We start from the raw sequence: 14,902 nt of genomic DNA, 5'->3' as shown, positions 1-14,902 counted from the left end.
GTTTAAATAGAGCTCTTGGGTCCATGGGCAGAGGATGTGGGTAGAGGCCCTGGCTGAGGCTTGTCTAGGCCAGTAAGGCCTATTAGTGCTCCCAGGGCTCTGACAGCAGCCTCCCCTCCCAGCAAGGTGCATTCTCGCACCTTACAGAGATCTAGGGTCAGAAGGTCCTTGCTGTAGAATGCTTTAATTGCTGTGGGGTGTCAGCGGGCTATTTCAGGGGACACAGAGCCAGGGCAGGGACAGGGAAATGGGAAAGGAACACAGCATGGGAGACTTAGGGCTGAGTGGGTGGGGGTCCAGGCTGCCCCTGACAAGCCCCAAAGGACGAGCGGGCCCGAGGAGGATTCACTTAGGAGCCTGGGGTTGAGTAAAGTCAGTGCTGTGGGGAGGTCAGAGCCCAGGGGAAAAGTCCCTCAAGAGGGTTTGTAGGGGCAAGGCCCTGCATGGCCACAGACCAGGCTCCATCATGCTCAGCTCAGGGCTTGAGAAGGCCTGAGCTAACTGTCAGGGAGCAGCAAGGACCAGCTGTTCCTTAAGGGAAGGGAAGCTAGGAGCCAAGGGGGAAATAACACAGCCAGCAGGGAAGAGGACTCACTGTCCAGGACCTAGTCCCACAGTACCCAAGTAAGGCAAGCAGGGCAGGCTAGATCATAAGGCAATTTCATGGTGATGAGGCAAGTCCAAGATCAGGCCAGGAAGTCAATCCACAGGTCAGGGTTAAGATCAGGTCCAGTGATCACCAGGCAGGTCCATAGTAACAAAGCAGGGCCAAGGTCAAGATCAAGCCAGGAAATCAGTCCACAGGTTGGGGCCTGGCTCAATGGGACCCATGGCCAGGAATAGGCATGACTGTGCCTAAGCTAGGGACCAGTACCCCTCCAATATAGCTCAGGCAGCGGGTGAAGGTCTAGGGCTGAGCTTAAATAGAGCTCCTGGGCCCATGGGCTGGGGGGGGGGGGCAGGCAAGACTGGTCAGGACCATTAAGGCCTATTAGTGCTCTCAGGGCCCTGACAGCAGCTGATGTTCTTTCTTAAATATGTTTGAGCAGAGGCACCATGTGTTCTTCTGACTGGTTGAAGTTTTGGCACACGATGTGTTATTTTCATCTGTTTCAGAGCTGGCTGGAACTGGTTATGACTGGCCCAGGGCAGTTCATAACCTCCTCCCACAGAGGTCATCCTTGCAGTCCCCTGCTACTGAAACCCTGCAATTTATGCCCAATACAATCTGTCATGCACTAGTTATTTGGATAACTTTTTCATAGGGGAAGCACATACAAGATCCAGGCATTAGCAGCACCATGCACTCACTTCAGAATGCACACATTATACATATATATAAAGTTAAATACCATATTTGGACATTTCCTATTCTACAGATTTTCCTTCTACATTACCAGGTTTCTTCTGTAGATATCTATTAGTCCTTTGAGAGATTGACAACATGGACATCCTGCTTGTTAGTCTAGCTTCTTATCACCCACTCATCAACTTTTGCAACATTAACATGCATTTCACTTAAAGTTCCTGTTCCTAGAGACAGTTGAGCATGCAAGGTTATCAGGGTTTATTTTACAAACTTGTAGCTCCTGTATGTTCAAAGAAATGATTAGCAAATTTGACTGCACTCTAAGTGTTTTAAGAACAACAGAATTATATAGGACCTGTTCCATATTAAAGCAATCATGACTTTCTGGGGGTGGGCTTGTATCTTTTAAAAACTTGGAAAGGCAATGTTGGCATTTCTCATTATTTTTGTGGTGCTTTTCCCATCAGCCTTCAGCTTCCTGCTGAAGAAACTTGTTAACAGTAGAAGAGGTAGTGCACAGCACCTTATCTTTTAGAAAGGCCAATATTGAGACTTTAATAGACTAGTGAAGCCATTTTACAAGGCTGACAAACTGATGCAGTTTCTATTAGAATCTCCTTAAGAACAGAATATTTCAGAGAAACAATAGTTCCAAGCAACAGATACAGAGAATTTCCACAGATATCTAGAGGGAGGATTTCATCCTAATAGCTAACACACACTTGAAAGGGGATATTGGTCAAGACGATACCCCTGAATACTTCCTGATAATCAAGCTGGCATCATATCTCTGATGAAAGAAACCCAAACTCTCATTAGTATGTGAATTTGAAATTAGTGGCTGTATTATATTAAAAACTGGGAAGGAAGGTAGGGTTGGTTCTGCAGTAATGCATAAAATACCTTCTATTTCTCTAGATAATCTTTGACTTACTAAAGGTTGATATCTTTCTCCTCATTACCAGTACAGAATTGACAAGGCATGCTGTCTCAGCCTCTAGATGAACAATTTTAGTCTCTATTCTGATTCACAGTCTTTTTCTTGACAGAAGGCTAGCACAATACCCAGAGAGATCTGTACCACAAGGTTATTCACTAACTCTAAGAGACAGGCATTTAACTGTACCCTCAGTCATCACAATCAACCTGAGCACTTCATTTCTCTCTTCTATTCGACTCCTATAATCCCTCCATTCCCCATCAAAAAAAGCACCTGCTTCTCTCTAATATTGAACTCAAATAAATCAGGTTCATCAAGCCCTGTAGCCAAATCCACTCAGCTGTATGAGCTGATTTAGTAATCATTTTAAAAAAATGAAATGCACTATTTTAGCAAGTACTAGCCACTTAAAATAACCCTATGCTTGCAAATATTCCCATTGGTAAGTGAAAGATAAAGACTATTGGCAGGGCATGTTAGCAACTGATATCTAGTAATAATAACCCCTTGTCCTTATGTAGTCCTTGTAATCAGAAAATATCATAGTGCTTTAAAGGAGAGTGTTGTTTTATAGATGGAGAAACTGGTTTATCTGCTAACAACATTCACCTATATAGACAGGGCTCATATCCCTTCCCTTGGGAAAAGCCCAACCCATATCCTTACTAGCACCTCTGCTCATAAGATTTGTGCTGAAAAAACAGCACTAGGTTGACTTGTTCCTATGTGTTCTGCATCTGGGACATTTGTTTCTCAGAACTTTTAGCCATTCCAGTAAGAGGAAAGCTGTCTGCAACTTACTGCATTACTCATATAAACCTGCTGACCCTTCAACCCACAATTATAAATATTGCATTAAATCCAAGGAGGAAGTTACCTCCCTAACTGGTGCAATTCAGCTAGAGAGCCTATGTTCTCTATGTCCATCAATTGTCATTCAGCTACTGAAATATCAGAATATGCATATACATAACACAGGTAAGATTTTTTGATTGTGAATATGCCTACACATGCAGAAATGACTCATACTACCACCTTAGTTCCAACAATTCAGTTTTCAGATGCACCTACAGATAATCTGCACAAAATCAAAGGCAAGGATGGAGAGATCAGAGGCAGAGTAAATACTGGGAAGAGGGAGCAGACTACAGGGGAAATATAAAGCCATCGGGGAAAAAGGGCTCTAAAAAATTTCCTCCTGTATTACCTACAAAACTATATGCACTGCTGCTCAATTGTAGGGGCAAGGGTTTTTTAAACAGATAACCCCAGGCTAGTAGAATACAGTACTTTGTGTCCTTTTCCTATAACTTTTCTTTTAATATAAGTTACAAATTTGATATGAAACTGAGATGCCAGATGTAAGGATACCATAATGAAACTTGTCAGAATGCTGCCTATCCATTTTGGTGAACCAAGGCACACTTTACACAAAGAAACACTTGGCTCACACCTCTTTAGCTAACCACAAGTTTTCCTGACTTCATTTTTGAAGAGGTTGACGTGAGTCCAGTGCTCAAACCTGGCAAGCTTAGGAACCAAATTAAATGGATGCAACTCAGCCCATTTATGCCAGCTATGTACCAAGCCTTGTGTACCATTTTTACTGTATTCATATTTCATCTGTCATTACATTGTCCCATACACAGCTTCAGCCTTCAGCATATTTTGCAAACCACAATACTGAATATAGGACAGTGTGAAGTTCACAGTTCACTTGCTTCCCCAGATGATTTTGTATAAACATTCAGTTCTGATCCTGGTTCCTTCAATCAATCAGCTATGCATTAGTCCCTCTGCCCTGAATATTGGACGCTCCCTGTTGGCCAAAAATAACCTAGGGTAGAGCTTCACTGATTTCTATTATTTGCATTTCTTTATTCTGGGACAAAATCTGTCAAATACAGCAGTCACTTCTTGTTCACTGATCACTAACATCACCATGGATCCTGACTGAAATTTCAGGAGTCAGCTCTTAAAAGGATTGCACCATCCAGGAGGGAGTCAAGTTAAATCACCAGAGGCATATTCAAATATCTAACATGTAGTTATCCCCTTAAAAATACCTTTTCTTGCTTCCAGAAGGGAATATCAAGGATCCTAATTAGGTCCCACTTTACAGAGAATGTAGAGTGCAAATAGGCATGCAATGTATAATACATTTTATTACAATTGTGTACACTAGAAGACATCTCAGACTTCATTCTTTAGCAATAGAGCTGCTGGAATGAACAGTCACAAATGAAAGCAGACAGAACATCAAGCCAAAGTCACCTGGTAGCTCCTGAATGACTTGAATACTTATCTTTTTGCATTGACAGAGATCCTTCAATTATATTCAACATTAACTGCAAGAACAGACACGTGCATGATGGAAATACTCTTTGACAAAAAAGGAGAAGGGGGAAGAACAGGTTCACAATGGTAACTAACACAGGAACACTGACCCTATGTTTGCCTTTCAGGTTGGGCCTCCCTTCAGCAGCCCTGTTGAGCTTCTGGAACCTTCTATAAAGTCAATGAGTGTCAGGGCTGCATGAGATTAACAAAGCAATACCAATCAGTTACCTCAGTCAGTAAAAAGAGTCCTGAGTCCTGAAAGCAAAACTCTGATGCAGTTGGGTCACAGACAGGGTTTTATGAGTAGCCCAATAGCAGAAGGAAGGGACACCCGCAAAACTACAGCTACTGATAAGTAACATTTTATCTTGGAGGTGGACATACTGTGTCATGCTGTTGCAAAAAGAGCAAACCTCATACTGCCATGTATAAAAGGGATAGTCTGCAAGTCAATTATATATTTTTCTTTGGTACTGTTTGTCTAGTGCCATACTAGAAGAGAGACATAGACCAATTGGAGAGAATCCAGAGAAAGGGAATGAGAACAAACAGGTCTAGAAAACATGATCTAAGAGAAAAGATAGGAGGAGTGGGGGTTTAGTCTAACTAAGACTGAAGGAGACAAGAGAACCATCTTCCAATACATCAAAGGTAGCTGCAAAAAGAGACTGAACTGTTTTCTGTGCCCACAGTGGGTACAAAGTTAAGAGGTTAAAAGGAATCAAGGGAAATTCAGGTTAGAAAGCTGTGGGGAGGGCTGTTTTTTATTTTCCCCTCAAACGTCCAACATAGTGAAGCACTGGAACAGATTGTTTGGGGAAGGTATGTAGTGTCCATCCTGGGAAGTTAAAAGCAGGCTAAACAAACATCTGTCAGTGACTGCAAGTTCACTACAAGCTTCCTCATAAATTCAGTTGATCTTGCCTTAAGGTATGAGGACAGACTAAGAGGCTTCTTGCAGTTCCTTCCAGCCATATTTTTTACTTATGGGAATCTGCCAACCAACACAACCTCCAGGAATTAGTCCTAATTCAAAAGGGCCTTCATAGGCCAACACTAGGTGAACTCAGTGTAATCAACTCAGTTGCTTTACTGAAGATTTCCAAAACTTTAGTCCTGTGGCAATAAAGGCCTTTTTCAAAACTAATGTAGTGAAACTTAATCTTTTAGGGTCATTATAAAGACAAATTATCATCCCAAAGACCCTTTTAATGGTCAGAGTTTATTCCTGTGTAAAGAGGGTGTTGGTAAGCTGTGGCAGGGAGATTTAATAGGAGACTTGAACAAAAATGCAACTCCAAAAATTAATGGGGCCTTTGACTACCAGAACATCAGTAATGTTTCCTAAATGTCATAGGCCATTTCTCACTCTGTCATTCCCAGTAGGATCATAAGCTCTCTGGGACATGGACTGCTCTGTGTTTGTACAGTGATGACCCAATCTTGGTTAGTCATTAGGCCTCACCATAGCAAGCCTGATAATGTGGAGTTAGACTGCAAGTTCTGTGCTACCCATCACAGAACTGACAGTTGTCTGCTTAACTATGAGAAATTAATCTAAATTCAAATTTAGTGAAGTCATCACCTGAGAGCTTCTGTTTGCAGACATTGAGGAGTTGTATGAACAGCAAAGGTTCTCCTCAGCTGCTCTGAAACATCATCCAAGGATTTAATTCAGGAGATAGAGGTCATGTTTCAACCTTCCCCAGGTTGGCTCAATAACCCATATTGTCAGTTATTGGAGCTAGACTTAGAGGTTGACAAGTTTATCTGTCCTAATAGCACTCTCTTCATAGCAGCAGCAGCTGATGAAATCTTCCTGTTTTTCCAAATCAAGCTCATCTTTTTATTATTTGCAAAATTATACTCAGAGTTAGTGAATAACCTTGTGGTCCAGATCACTGCACATCAGGTTATTACAATTTCTGCTCTATTCTAATTATCTGAGCCTTGGACCCTATAACTGCCATATCCAACAGCTTAGACAATGTCCGTGCTAGATTCTTACTATAACCTAGCATAACAGGGGAACAGAATAAGTTAAAGTTCTAAGAACATAAAAACAGACATACTTGGTCAGACCAAAGGTCCACCTAGCCTTGTCTCCTGTTTGATAGTGGCAAGTAGCAGATGCCAATAGAAGCATATAAGATGAGAGCAAGAGTACTTTTCTGAGTACTCTCTCAGCCTCTGACCATTTGTGGCTCAGGCACTTCTTGAGGCAGATGTAGTTTCCATATATTTAGTATGTACTTCTTTATGAAAAAAAACCAACAAAAAACAAAAAGAAATATGCTTCTATATATTTGATAATTATTTTTTCTTCCATGAACTCACCCAGTCTCCCCTTGAAACAATGTCAACTTAGCATCCACTGCACCATATGGCAAAGAATCCCACAGGTTAACTGCATGTTGTATGAAGAACCACTTCCTTTTGTTGTTCTGAACCTGCCACCTGACAGTTTCATCTAAACCCCCCTTGTTCTTGTATTGGAAGAAATAGTGAATAGATGATCCCTATCCACCCTTTCTGTGTCATGCATGATTTTACAGGAACAGTTCTAGACCTCTGATGGCCTGTGTTGCCCTTTTCTGAAACTTTTCCAGTTCTACTATATCCTGTTTGAGGATGGAGGGGGGGGATCAGAACTACACACAATATTCAGTATTCTATCTCAAAGCAACCTCTCCAGTATTTAAACCCTCCAGATAAGGTTTCATCCACATTGGGCTGCTCATGTGGTCAGGATGGAAGACTTCAGGGTTTATAAACAGGTCTTTTACAGTCAGCTTTCTTGTGACAGAAGAATTCTGAGACCAATACAAGTGCACTAAGGACGCCCTGAAGATCCATCCATTCAACCATGTTGAATCAATATCAATAGCAGGAGAATGGATTCTGACTGGGGCATCAGAAGGCGGGTATCATGCTGCTGTTGCAGCAGCCTTTGAGGTGAAGCATTCTGTCAAGCTAGAAGCCAAGGGAGAGATGCAAAAGGAAGCTCAAAGAGAATCAATTACCACCTTCAAGTCATCAAGAATGCTTAACATGCTCACATGCTTAACTTGTTACCACACCTAATTTTCAGATAGGCCTATTCTCACAGTATCAGGTGCAGAAAGCAAATAGCTACTTCATGCTGAAGAAATTGTCATAGTTAGGTATGATAAACAGCTATATTATGATGCTGCCTAGGATGGATGTATGGATGTATGGATGTGTAGGTGACAAGTGCACAAGCACATTTAGGAAAGAGTAAGCTTTATCCAATGGTTTGAGGAACTGTGCCCTGAAATGAAGCAACTGTACATGGCACTGGTCATGGCATCTCATTGTGGTTGTGTCCAAAGGGGCACAAGTATTCAGCATGAAAACTTCCATATAAAGTGACACTGAGAATGTGTCCTAAGCAATCCCATACAATAGCTAGCTTGTACCATTGCAAAGGGTATTCTGACAACCTCTCTCAGAACCAGCCACACAGTTATCACTAAACTCCCCATATACCAAAAGAATGTGGGGCATTCAGCTTTGGACAGAGGTTTCTCAAGAGGGGAAGGTATTCAGATGTTTAGCTCTTAAGGGGAAAAGACTTCTCCCCATTTCTAAGAAGCACAGATTTTTTTCTCAAACTCAGGGTAACCAAAGTCCTGAGGTTAAAAATAGCCCCAAATACCCCAGTGAAGACAAGGAACTTCAGTTTTATTGGAAGGCAAGTTCCTTTGGATTGACCTTGAGGATAATCAATGGCAGCCTTGGCTGTGGCAACCATGATAGTAACATGAAACCATGAAAGTAACATATGCTAATATAGCTTTACCACAACCTGAGAAAGCTAAGAGTGTGCATGCTAACTCAAACCAGGATTTGTCTATAGCATTCAACCAAGTGTCTACATCCTTAGGGCCTTCCTCCCCAAAACATATTATTCACTGGAAACACCAACACACAGTTTCCACAAAAATGCCATGTGCCCTTTAAGAAAAGGGGGCGGGGGCAGGACTCCTGAAACACAAGTACTATTGAATGAACATTCTTACATTTCAATAAGAGCCAAGTAGGTTGTAAAACCAGAGATTGCTGCAGTGGAATAGTGAATTTAAACACAAAAGTGGAGCTGTAATCAATAAGAAAGCAATCCAGGAGGTTTCTGAAAGGTGTTGGGGACAACTTTAACACAGATGCTAGATGGGCCAAACAGAGGTGATGTGCACCTTGATCTACTACTCGCAAACAAGGAAAAACTTTTGGGGGACATGATAATCAATGGCAGCCTTGGCTGTGGCAACCATGATATAGTGGAGTTCAAGATCCTAAAGGGAGTGAGGAAATCAAGTAGCAAGGTACAGACCCTGGACTTCAGGAGACTTCTGCTTATTCAGGGAGCTGGTGGGTGGGATCCTGTGAGTGGCAGCTCTGAAGGGCAAAGGAGCTCAAGAAAGATGACAGGTCTTTAAGGACAGCCTCCTCCAAGCACAAGAACAGTCCATCCCAATACTCAGGAAAATGAGCAAACATATCAGGAGACCAGCTTGGCTAAACAGGGAGCTCGTGACTGAGCTCCAATGCAAAAAGGACACATACAGGAGGTGGAAGCAGGGACAGGCTACAAAGGAGGAATATAGAAACATTGCCTGGGTATGCGGGGATTTAGTTAGGAAAGCCAAAGCTCATCTGGAGTTGAAACTGGCAAGGGACATCAAGGGCAACAAGAAGAGCTTCTACTGCTACATCAGCAGGAAAAGAATAAACAAGGAAAATGTGGGCCCACTGCTGCATGGGGTGGGCAATTTAGTGACACCCACCTTTGCCTTGGTTTTCACCAACGAGGTCTCCCAGGCCTTTGTGCTCAGAGAGAGGGTTCAAGGAGAAGGGGAACTTCCAGTAGCAGAGGAGGATTGAGTCAGGGATCTGTTGAGAAAGCTTGATTCATACAAGTCCATGGGACTAGATGGGATGCATCCAAGGTAAACACCATGAACGCAGGCAAGAGGGGCATGGGGGGGGGAGCTGAAGGGAAGGAAGAATGTTTAGCAGTGAGGGACAAGCTGTCAAAAGAGCTATTTCTTTGTGACATATTATTGATGTCTGAAGGCTAAGGTTTCTGCAGTCTCAGCCATCTCAAATCAAAACAAATTATTTGTAAATAAACATTGAAAATGTTCTGACTATACCACTACTCATCATGATAGAACCTAACCATAAAACCTCTGCCAAATTCCCCCACCTCCCCATCATCTGCTATTGTTTGGAAGATGGGAATGGCATTTTTTAATTTTTCTTTAAGAAAAAATTACCTGAAAACACTTGGAAGCACAGCTAACAGAGGCAGCCAACAGATGCAGCAGTTTGTGCAGCAGTTTCTGGGCTCTGCTTAGATCTTCTGAGAACCTTGTTGGAGATTGTGGGGGATTTCTTGGGACCCTCTGAGGAACTAGAGGGTGCCTGCTGCTGACAGCTAAGGAGAGCTAGGTAAGGACATCCACAGGAGCCCTTAACTTCTCCTGGGAAGCTCTAGCAAGCTCTAGCTGCTGCTAACAAGCTCTGTCAGTTGCCCCTGATCAGAGGGAGTTGGGGGCCTTTGTTCCAGCTGACCCTTGATTAGGGAGGGTCAAGCACCCTTTTAGCCAGTGCTAAGGAGAGGCCTATATAAGAGCCAGGCCTGGCACATAGCTCCCAGTATGCAGCCAACAGATACAGCAGCTTGTGCAGAAGGGTGAAAAGAAAGGGTCCTTGTCTCTGTTCAGAGTAGCATATACATTCTCAGATATGGCTGTGACATGCCACAGGGCATATTCCCCAGTAGCTGTTGAGGTTGCTGTTCCTGCCACATCAGAGGCTATGACCCAGGTGGACCTGCTGACAGAGGATGCAGCTCTGTGAGTCTTGGGCTGTAGGGAGTGCCTCTGTGAGGCTGGGTCTGGTAGTCATCTTTCCTCTAGGAGGTGTGCTGTTGTTGAAGAGCTGTGTTGCCAGATAAAGGAGTTACAGGAAGAAGTCAGCAGGCTGTGCAGCATCAGATGAGAGAGACAGGCTCTTCTCAGAGACCCTACAGCTTCAAGAACCCTAACCCCCAACTGCAGTGGAGACACAGGTGGAGTTTGTGCCTTGCAGGACAGTAAGTGGTAACTGAGGAAGGTGAAGGCTGGTAACTTCTTGTACCAGGAGGAAGGCTCCTGCTCTATCTGAAGGCTTTCAGCTACTGAACAGGTTAATTTCCCTCAAAGCTGAGGAGGAGCTGGGTGTGCTTTTGAGTGAAGCATCTGGGCTGAAGGACTCTGAGCCATGTAGGAGCACCCAGAGGAAGAAGTGAGTGATTGTAGTGGGTGACTCCCTGCTCTGGGGGACAGAGGCACCCATCTGCTGACCTGACCTGTCATCTAGAGAGGTTTGTTGCTTGCTGGGGGCTCAGATCTGGGATGTTGTGGAGAGACTGCCAAAGCTTGTCTGTCCCCTCTATTGCCTTCTGCTGCTCTTCCATGTGGGCACCAGTGATACTGCCAAGGGCAACTTGGGACATATCAAATGTGACTACAGAGCTCTGGGGGCAGTGATCAGAGGTATGGGGGCCCAGGTGGCTTTCTCCTTGATCTTGCCAATGAGGGGGGAAAGGCAGGAGGAGGAGTAGATGGATACTGTGAGTCAACAATTGGCTGTATTGCTGGTGTTGGCAACAGGGTTTTGGTTTCTATGACTGTGGGACCCTGTTTGAAGATTGACATCTGCTTGGGAGAGATGGGATCTACCTCACTAAGCGGAGAAAAAGCATCTTTGCCAACAGGCTGGCCAACCTAGTAAGGAGGGCTTTAAACTAGGAAAGATGGGGGGAAGAGTTATAGGGACCATGCAATTGACGAAATGGGGCTTAAGTGGGGGTACTGCAAGCATTTGCATGCAGGCAAGGAAGTGTCTACAAAACAAGATTATGGGGAAACCTCTTGCACCCTTTCTGGGCAATTGGCATGCTTGGGTGCCTCTCTGAAGTGCCTGTACACCAATGCATGCAGCATGGGGAATAAACAGGAGGAATTAGAGATCTGTGTGCAGTTGCAGGGCTATGATCTCATTGGGATCAAGGAGAAGTGGTGGGATAGCTCACATGACTGGAATGCTGCAATGGATGGATACAGAAGGACAGGTCAGGAAGGTGAGGAAGGAGAGTCGCCCTTTATGTGAGAGAGCAACTGGAATGGATGGAGCTCTGCCTAGGGGTGGACAATGGGCTGGCTGAGAGCTTATGGGTAAGGATTACAGGGCAGACTAACATGGGTGACACTGTTTTGGGTGTTTGCTACAGGCCACTGTTGATCAGGAAGTAGATAAGGCTTTCTACAGACAACTAGAAGTAGCCTCATGTTTGCTGGCTCTGACCAGCCTCACCTGGAGCTCCGCCACTCCACTCCCCCACCACTAGCCCATGGGCCCAAGAGCTCTAAGCTCAGCCCTGGGCCTTCAGTGTTGGACTCAGCTATGCTGTAGGAGTATTGGTCTCTAGCTCAGCTACAGCTGTGCCCCTGTCTGGATGTGGGCCCTGTTGATCCAGACCCTGATCTGCAGCTTGGCTTCACTACAGACATGCCTTGTCATCATGGATCTGACCAGCAGTCACTGGACCTGATCCTGACCTGTGGATTGACTTCCTGGCTTGATCTCGGACCTCCCTCATCACTGTGAACTTGTCTGGCGATCTTAAGTTTTGGTTGAACCTGGCCACAATCTCTGCATTTGCCCTGCTTGCCTCACTTGGATACTGTGGGACTGGGCCCTGGCCAATGAGGCCCCTGCCCTGCCAGCTGTTATCCCCCTTGGCTCTCAGCTCCTGTCCCTTAGGGAGCAGCTGGCCCTTGCTGTGCACTGACACAGTTTGAATCCTCACAAGTATATATTTGCAACCTAGAATCATGCTGAGTTTGATCCTTCCCATAATGGGCTCTGGGAGTTTGGCAGGGTGCAAGGAGAAATCTTCCACCAGCACAAGCAGGGAGAAAGTTGCAGTGCTTTTTGGAGAGGTGACATAGCCATGCTTGAGAGCTTGTATTTCAGGAATGTCTGGCTGCAGAGTCAGAGCCCTGCTGCAACATATGCAAGAAGAGAGGGCAATCTGTCCCAGGGAAGGAAACAATAGACCAGAAATTGAGACAGGCTCAAGTTGAAACCTCAGTGTTGTCACAGATTTCCTCTGTAACTTTGGGTCTGCCACTTCATCTGTGTCTCTCCTTCCCTGACTGAACTGAGGAGAAAGAATAATTACTCATCTTTCATTTTTTTTTAATGAAGAGACCACACTGATTTGATCAAGGGTTCCCAAATGTTCATGAGGTACCAGTAAGATAGCATGAAGGAGGAGGCTGCTGACTGTTGGGCCACATACTACTCAAATAATTTGCATGCCACTGGTAGGGCATGTAACACAATTTAGGAGCCTCTGGATTACAGAGGGAGCTGGGGGAGTTCTGGTTTGAGATGCCTAGTCTTTACAGGGACAGTTAATCCTGCTAGTCAAATCAGCATCACTCTCTAGCCTTCCATTTTGGTCCAAATACCATACTTAGCAGGTGATAAAATAGTTTATGATACAGCAAAACGTTTGTTTTTTTTTTTTTTTTTAACACAGACTCTGGTCTCCTTTAAAATTCTACAGGGCTGGTGAGCAGGTAAGCAACAACTCTGTCCACCAACATCTTGAAAGCATTTTAATGAGTAATTGTCCCTTCTGAGAAGAAAGGTTGATGACAGCATTTGAAATGATTTCCACCCCCCCCCCCCCGCCACCCCTCCAAGTTCAGAGTAGAGGCAGGAACCACACCAGCTTCATGTTTGCGTACCAGAAAGTGGTTTCCCAACTTTCTCATAACTCAAAATGCTTCTCCCCACCAGGAAGGGGGGAAAATAGCTGATTACTACAAGGGAATGTTGATACTGACTGTCAAATGCAGGGATGGGACTAGGAATGCCAAGGCCCATTTGGAATTGAATCTGTCAAGGGTGGCAAGAAGGGCGGTTTTAAATCGGTAACAAAAGGAAGACTAGGGAGAATGTGGGCCTGCTGCTGAATGGGGCAGGGGTCCTGGTGACAAAGGATACAGAGATACTGAATGCCACCTTTGCTTCAGTCTTTACTGCTAGGACCAGCCCTCAGGAATCCCATACCCTAGAGACCAGGGAGAAAGTCTGGAGAAAGGAAGACTTCCCCTTGGTTGAAGAGAATTGGGTTAGAGATCATTTAGGCAAACTGAACATCCACGAGTCCACAGGCCCTGATGGGATGCACCCATGAGTGCTGAGGGAGCTGGCCAATGTCATTCCTAGGCCACTCCCAATCATCTTTGAAAGGACATGGAGAACAGGAGAGGTGCCTGAGGACTGGAAGAAAGCAAATTACATTCCAGCCTTCAAAAAGGGCAAGAAGGGGGAGCCAGGGAACTACAGGCCAGTCAGCCTCACCTCAATCCCTGGGAAGGTGATGGAGCAGCTCATCCTGGATGCCATCTCTAAGCATGTGAAGGACAAGAGGGTGATCAGGAGTAGTCAGCATGGATTCACCAAGGGGAAATCATGCTTAACCAACCTGACAGCCTTCTACAATGGAATGGCTGTCTGGGTAGATGAGGGGAGAGCAGTGGATGTTGTCTACCTTGACTTCAGGAAGGCTTTCAACACTGTCTCCCATAACATCCTCATAAGTAAGCTCAGGAAGTGTGGGTGTAAGGGTGAGGCGGGGGCACCGCCTGGACTCCCAGCAGGGACGGATACACAAACACAAGGCAGACGATGGTCGATATGGAGCATTTATTACCTCTGCGTCTGAACGGGGGTTCCCCGGCGTTTTCCCGATCGAGGCAATAATGGAGCGGGGGATCCCTGGCACCGCTGAGCATTGGTCCAGGGTGAGGAACATGGTGGGGGGGCACTAGATGAAGTTTTTATGTACCATACACATGCGCAGTAAGCATGTTGAGCTCATCGTTATTCTCGATTCAAGGCCCAGGTGCAGTGCCACCCTGGCACAGGCTCAACCACGTGACTGTGGGTCAACATGCCCTGTTGATGCTCCTTTTCCCACGGAACGGTCTGGCTAGCTTCCATCGCCTATCTCCTCGACATTCTTCCGCACTTTCCCAAACACTCCACCCTCACGATGGAAAGCTAGTTAGTTACAGGCCGTCCCAATCCTCAGAAGGGCATGGGGTACGAGGGCAAGGGAGTTTACAAAGTAATGAAATCGAAACATAACATAATACAAAGCAAGAGACAGACAAGAGTCCTCCTTGTATGAGCTGGCTGATATTCTCAATAGCTGCCAATTCATC

The sequence above is a fragment of the Dromaius novaehollandiae genome, chromosome W (genome assembly GCF_036370855.1).
Source record: "Dromaius novaehollandiae isolate bDroNov1 chromosome W, bDroNov1.hap1, whole genome shotgun sequence".
NCBI classification, from domain to species: domain Eukaryota; kingdom Metazoa; phylum Chordata; class Aves; order Casuariiformes; family Dromaiidae; genus Dromaius; species Dromaius novaehollandiae.
This window is presented reverse-complemented; position numbering follows the sequence as displayed.